This window comes from Dromiciops gliroides, chromosome 5, assembly GCF_019393635.1.
Source record: "Dromiciops gliroides isolate mDroGli1 chromosome 5, mDroGli1.pri, whole genome shotgun sequence".
NCBI lineage: Eukaryota > Metazoa > Chordata > Mammalia > Microbiotheria > Microbiotheriidae > Dromiciops > Dromiciops gliroides.
In genome coordinates this window covers 162,520,879-162,528,569 of record NC_057865.1, presented here as the reverse complement: position 1 = coordinate 162,528,569, position 7,691 = coordinate 162,520,879, and positions in this window count along the sequence as shown.

Here is a 7,691-nt window from a genome sequence, read left to right as displayed (position 1 = left end):
ACTTTCCTTTTTTTAAACATCTTTACCACAGCTATGTGTTAGGTGAATAATTCAAGATTGCTTAAATTTACATTTCTCTATTAATGATTTTGAACATTTATTTAGGTAGTTGTTGATAGTTGTTTCTTTTTGAAAAGTGTTCATATTTCTTGTCAAGAAATGACAAATGGAAAATAAACTATGCCTTTTAGAAACAAGCAGCCTTGAGTTTACTACAGACATTACTGTTAATGAAAGTTTAATACAAACAGCTGGTATATTTTTGCCCAGAGAGAAAAGCAATCCACTTTTTTTTAATCATAAAAGTATTTTATTTTCCAGTTACATGTAAAGATAGTTTTCAACATTTGTTTTTGTAATGGGGGAAATGGGGTACAGGGTTTGGGTTAGGGTTGGGGTTCTTAGGAATTCCTCTTTAAAGAATTACACCCTCTTGCACAAAAAAGTAGTTAGAATAAGATGGTAGTTTATTTAGGGGCAAGGGAAGGGAAGGGTGGGGGGAGGGAAACCATGAAAGAAATCCTTGGACTTCTCATGGGGAGATAGGCACAAAACACGTGGCTCAGAGGTAACAATCTCGAGCAGGAGACTGGCAGGTACTTTTATAGAAGACTGATGGGGGGAGGGATCACCATTTGACTGTGGAAAGTTCCTTTAGTGAGGGAGGACCATCCTCCACTGGTGGTAGCTGGGGGAATTGGGTGAGGAGTGCAGGACCATCCCCCACTGGTAGTGACTAGAGGAATTGGGTGAGGGGTGGCTACGGATCCCTCTTCAGGACATAAAGGCCGCAGCCACACCCAAATTTATCTCCCCAGGGTAAGGGAGACCAGATTGAAGGGTGGGAATCCGAAGCTAGCTCAGTCTGATTTGGTTCCACTTATCTCTCTAGGCGTTATCTGTCTTCTGGTTTAGTTTCTCAAGGAGAAGATTCGTCGGTGTGCCCCAGAGAAATTCTGGGGTGCTCTGCACCCCATGACATTTTCATAGGATTTTTAGTTCCAATCTCCCACCCTCCCTTCCCTTCCCCCTCCCCAAGATGGAAAGCAATCTGATATAGGTTATATATGTACAATCACATTAAACATATTTCTGCATTAGTCATATTGTGAAAGAAGAATCAGAACACAAAGGGAAAATCTCAAAGAAGAAAAAAAGACAGCCAAAACCAATCCACTTTTTAAAAGGGGTCCTCGCAGGTAGAACTAATAGTTGCTGAGAAGATATATTTTAATCTCATTTCCTTATACAATTCTTTCTGTGGTTGAGACTCCAGAGTTCTTGCCACGTAGAATAAAAGAAATTGTTTTAAAATGTTTTTGTAATCCTTCCTCAGCCTCTGACCCTACTTCAGAATAGCGATGGAGATGGAGACCCCACTGGCCATGAGATCATGAACTGGAGAGGGGAGGGGAGAGGAAGAGAGTACTGAGACAGTTTACAAAGAATTCAGGATGCAAAGAGGAAGGTGTAACTCTAAGGTGGAAGGCTTGGTTGCCTCCTATCTTGAAGTCATGTAGACTTTTGCAGTCATGCTCTTAGTACTTGGGCTCTGCCTTCTCCTTAAAAGAAGGGCCAGAGCTAATGCTGCCAGTTTAATGATGCAGCTAAAGCAGCTGAGAATGTGAGCACTGAGCCCAGTTGACCAGATTGGGTGAGATGACATCTAAATGCCTTTAAAGATAAATTCCTCCTCCCACAGCCCTGAGCTGGGAAAAGAGTAGTTTCTATTAATTTACCCACCTGTCCAGAGTTTTTGTTTGGCTTCTTTGTGAGCTGTGGAGTTAAGGGGAAAAGTCTGGGTCCCCACAGTAGAATGCTGTGACAGGTCAGCATACACCCATGTAATTTCTTTTTCTTTGCCAATGTTTATACTAGTAATATAAAAAAATATAGTAACAGCCCCTAATCCTGCCTTGTGTTTTGATGTTATATGTGGTGATAGGGGACCAAAAGAGAGGTTAAGTCCAAATAAGAGCAGATGCATCGAGTTCCCTCCTGCAGTAAGAGTACAGAAGCAGCTGAGTAATGGGCTCTTCCTGGGAATTTACGACCAAGGTGGTATCTGTGACAGCTTCCTAAACTTTTTAGCCCAGAATGATAAACAGGAGAAATAACAAAGAGAGACCTGTAATAAGAAGCCATAAGTTCTCCCCTAAACTATTATCATAAACCAGAAGCCCTGGAAAAATCAGGAAAAGAGAGACTCATGTGGGCTTTCCTCTATCCTTTCCCCAATTCACTGCTAAAGTTGAGTGCTCTATGTCACACATGGGGATCTGTCTCCCTAAGCTTTCCATCTGTGTGACATCTGCCACATTTACACTGTTATATTTAAGTACAAGTGTCAACAACTGATGGCCTAATCATTTGGAAAACCTCAGTGTATCCCCATGGAATGTCTTATTTAAAACTACATGCACATGGGTAGCCCCCTAGGATGAATTATTTGAAAAATGCACCACCAAACTAACCTGATAGGTGGGATTAGTTTGAATTGTTCACTTTAATGTTGGAGTCATTATTGTCATTCAGTTGTTTCAGTCATGTCTAACTTCATGACCCCATTTGGGATTTTCTTGACAAAGATACTGGAGTGGTTTGCATTTTGTTCTCTAGCTCATCTAACAGATGAAGAACTGAGGCAAACAGGGTTAAGTGACTTACATATAGTAAGTGTCTGAGGCCAGATTGGAACTCATGAAGATGAGTCTTCCTGACTCCCAGCCCAGAACTCTATGTGCCACCCAGGTGCCCTTAATGTTTGAGGGTACCTGCCAAATAGGTTTTTGCTATTTAATAGTAGTCTGTTCCATATGCTTACAACTAGTAGATAGGTCCAACTAAAGTTAGACAGAAACAAAACTAGCTCAGCAGGTTAGAGGAGGGTGTTTCTCTTCCTGCTTGCTAGAGAAGGAAGACATGCATCTAGTTGACTTCATAGCTGTGTTAAGCCATTCATATACAAATTTTTTAAAAGTTGAGTTCCAAGCCAAGTTGGCCAAGTGAAGAAGCAACCCACTGCAGCTCTCCCAGATTTCCCCTCTAAACTGACATAAAACTGCCTCTGAACTCACTGAGGAACAGGGAAACAGCAGGTTGCCACCACAGGGCCTGAAGATGAAAGGGATCACTCCTCCAGGGCCTGACTGACACAGAATGATTAAAAAAAACAATGAAAAACAACAGTGAAAAAAGTTTGACTATTGAAAGCTACTTCAATAAATGGAAATCTTGAGACACAAATATAGAGGAGGACAGTAACAAAATGACTACAGGTGAACCTTCAGAGAGAGGTACAAATTGGCCTCAGGCCCAAAATAAATTCCTGGAAGAGCTTAAAAGGGACTTTGAAAATCGAATTAGAGAAATTGAAGAAAGATTGGAGGTGATGCAGCAGAACCATGAAAATACAAAATAATAATATAAAAATACAAAAAAAAATAGAGGAAAATAATTCCTTAAGGAACAGATTTGGCCAAATGGAAAAGTAATTACAAAGAGTAAATGAAGAAAATGAACAGATTTAGCCAAATGGAAAAGTAATTACAAAGAGTAAATGAACTAATGGAAACTAGCACCAAGATGCAGTAAAACAAAATCAGAAAAGCAAAAACATAGAAGAAAATGTAAAATTTCTCATTGAAAAAACAACTGACCTAGAGAATAGATCCAGGAAAGAAAATATAAGAATTATTGAACTACCTGAAACATATGACCAAAAAAAAAAAAAGCCTGGACTATATCTTTCAAGAAATTATCAAAGAAAATCACCCTGAAATATTAGAACCAGAGGGCAAAATAGATATTGAAAGAATCCACCAATCACCACCTGAAAGAGATGCCAAAATGAAAACTCCCAGGAACATCATAGCCAAATTTCAAAATTCACAGATCAAAGAAAAGGTATTGCAAGCAACCAAAAAGAAACAATTCATATACCATGGAGCTACAGTCAGAATTACATAAGATTTGGCATCTTCCACATTAAAGAATAGCAGGTCTTAGAATATAATATTCTGGAAAGCAAAGGAGTTAGGTTTTCAAGCAAGAATTACATGCCTAGCAAAATTGAATATAATCTTTAAAGGGAAAATGGATATTTAACAAAATAGAGGAATTTAAAGCATTTTTATAAAAAGGCCAGAGTTGAATGGGAAAATTGACTTCCAAATACAAGGTTCAAGTGAAACATAAGTACAAGGTTCAAGTGAAACGTAAAAAAGGTAAAAAAGAAACAAGAAAGAAAAACTGTAAGAAATTTAATAAAGTTACACTATTTCTAGTTCTGTATGATATAATAATATTTGTAATTCTCAATAACTTTATTGTAAAAGGAATTTTTAATGCAATTAGGAGTATATGTAAAGAGCTTATGGTCAAGGTAATATTTAAGGTATCATATTTGTAAGTCTAAAAAATGTAATATAAGAATGATTAGAAAGAGTATATGTAGACAGAGGGTGTGATCATAAGGTGACATTGATGAGAAAATTTTTAAAAAGGGCTAAAAATAAATTGCATGGAAGAGGTAAGAAGGGAGAAACTGAATGGGGTGAACATAAACACAAAGAGGCACAAAATTAAATAAATAAACACAAATAAATAAATGGATGAATGAATGAATGAATGAATAAGCACACAAATAAATAAATAAATGTACAAATGAATGAATAAATAAATTATTGTAATGGAGGGGGAGATAGGGGACATGGGCAAAGATTCAACCTTACTCTCATCAAAGTTGGCACAAAGAGGGAATAACAAATATACTCAGTTTGATATAGAAATTTATCTTACCCTATAGGGAAGTTCAGATAGGGACTGTGATAATGGAGGGGGGAGGGGGGACCGATTTGGGGGAGGGAATATTGGGGAAGGCAGTGATCATAGGTAAGGCAGTTGTGGGAAAGGAGAGGGTTGGGGATCAGAATGGGAAGGATGAGCAGATGAAAAATAGCATGGAGAGATATAGACAGTCATCATAACTATAAATGTGAACACATTTGAGGCAGAGTGATATATGTGGGGTGAATATAGAGAGTTGGACCAGGATCTATTATGCTTTGGCTGGAGCAAGGAAAGCAGGGGTAGCAATTATGATTTCACATAGAACAGAGGCAAAAATAGATCTAGTTGGGGGAAATGGGGAGGGAATCTATATTTTGCTGAGGGGTACCATGGACAATGAAGTCATCAATATTTAACATGTATAGGCAAAGTGGTATAACATCTGGGTTTTTGAAGGAGAATGAATGAGTTAAATGAATGAGTTGAAAAATCTCTAGGACCAGATGGATTCACAAGTGAATTTCTACCAAACTTTTAAAGAACAATCTCAATATTATATAAATTATTTGAAAAAATAAGAGCTTCAAAAAAGCTTGGAAAGACATGTATGAAATGATATATTGGGAAGTGAGCAGAACCAAAAAATACTCTACACAGAGACAGCAATATTGTTTGATGAAAAACTGTGAATGACTTATCAGCAATGCAATGATCAAAGTCAATCCCAAAGGAATATTGATGAAACATACTATCTACCTCCAGGGAAAGAACTGATATTGATGGAACAGATTGGAGCATGCTATATTCCACATTTTTTCATTAAGTGACAAATATGGTGATGTTTTCCATGATCATATATGTATAACCCATATCAGATTATTTACTGCCTCAGGGAGGGGGGAGAGGGGAGGGGAGGGAGCAAGGGAGGTATAGAGATTGGAATATAAAAATATAAATTAAAATGTTTAATATGGAAAGGTATAGGAGGGGTGTGATGGGAAGGGTACAGGAGGTATATATGTATTTATACACACACACATCTATGTTGTGCATTTATGAGTTATTTAGGTATCATTTATATAGTAATTATATTTCAACAAATTTGTCATATATTTATATACATTGATATATATTTGTTATTTATAAAACAGTTATTGAAGGAATTAAAATACTAAGTTATATGTATTAGAATATATCTATATATCAAATATACCTATATATCACATATATGTAATAATGAAGGAAATTTACATTATATGTCATATATATGTCTGTGTATATTATATCTATGTTAATATATGTACAAAATATAATTATATATCACAAAATAAAAAATTAAAAATAAAGTTGCACTAGGGCACAGTCCTGTTCAAAACCATCTAGAACTGGGATTGAATCACTCTATTATTTTTATCTATCAACCCAAATTCAAGCTCCCCAAAAAAGCTTCAATAGCCTGGGATCTATGCCATGGATATATAATGTGATCCATCAATGGTTCCTGTCCATTTTTAAGCCGATGAAAGATTTATGAACATTCAGGCACAGGCTATGAAGTAAGGACAGGGGAAAAATTGTACAAGAACAAGCAGAGCTCAGTAGCCAGGTATACAGGTCTTAGAACTGCATGGGTCAAGCAACAGTAATGTCTGAAGTAGAAGCTAAAGTCAGAAACCAGACTGCCATTCGGTTTAAGGAGGTGACAAGTTCTGAGGCAGTAGCAGTATCTGAAGGGATGTCTTCGTTAAATCCAGGGGTGTAGTCAACTACAAAGAGGATAGTATAAGGCAGAGGTTCAAGAACTAAAGATTTCATATCAGGTAAGCAATAGGGTATTTGGGCTAGACCAAGAAAAATTCTAATTTGTCCCATTTATTGGTCTATAGATAAATACTAGTTTTCATTATTGTTATTTTTAGTCATTTATTATTTATTTATATTTATTAGTCATTTTTAGTCCTATTTGATGCTTTGTGACCCCATTGGAGTTTTCTTGGCAAAAATATTGGAGTTATTTGCCATTTTCTTCTCTAGCTCATCTTACTGATGAGAAAACTAAAACAAGCAGGGTTCAGTGACTTTTGTCCAGGTTCACATAGCTAATAATTGTTTAAGGCCAGATCTGAACTCATGAAGATGAGTTGATTCCTGACTTCAAGGCTGCTGCTCTATCTACTGCACCACCTAGCTGTCCTCAACCAAATTAGTTCAGAGCAAAGAATATCATCGCAAAATAAATGAGAAGGAAAAAATGCTCCACTCCCATTCACACAATGGCACATTTTCCCAAATTTCCATTTGACTGATAGGAGAAAGAAGGTGGTTAGAAGTATGGAAACATATAAAGACAAATAGCCAAGAGTATCCATAATCCTATGACTGTGACCAGTGGTATGCTGGTAAATGTTTAATAACTGGCTCTCCATGGGGAGTTTAATTTCCAGTATTATCCCTTTAGACAATCAATAAAATGATAAATTAGGCTCTGATTTAGCATTTACCCATGCCCAAGCTGTAAGATTTAACAATCAGCTCTCCAGAACAAGTAGCACCAGCTCTAGCACACCTCTGGATGTGTCCCACCTAGAACCTATGCATAACAAACACATATAGAGAGAACATATTCAGGGAAAGTCCACATGCATAGGAAACATAACAGAAACCATTCCAAGGATTCTGTCTCTGTTGGAAATCCTCCCTGCCCCAACCAGAGCTACTGGTTGTCAGGCTGGGAACTGAAAGTTTGGTGTGTCCACTACTAAGCTACCTTATCTACCCATAGCCCTACCTTTCCCTGTCCTCCATAACACTGTCATCTACCAATGCTTCTGTTGAATGGCTCTCTGTATGTCTTCTTCTGATGTCTAGTGCTACCTTCTGTTTTTCTAGTAATTTGCAGC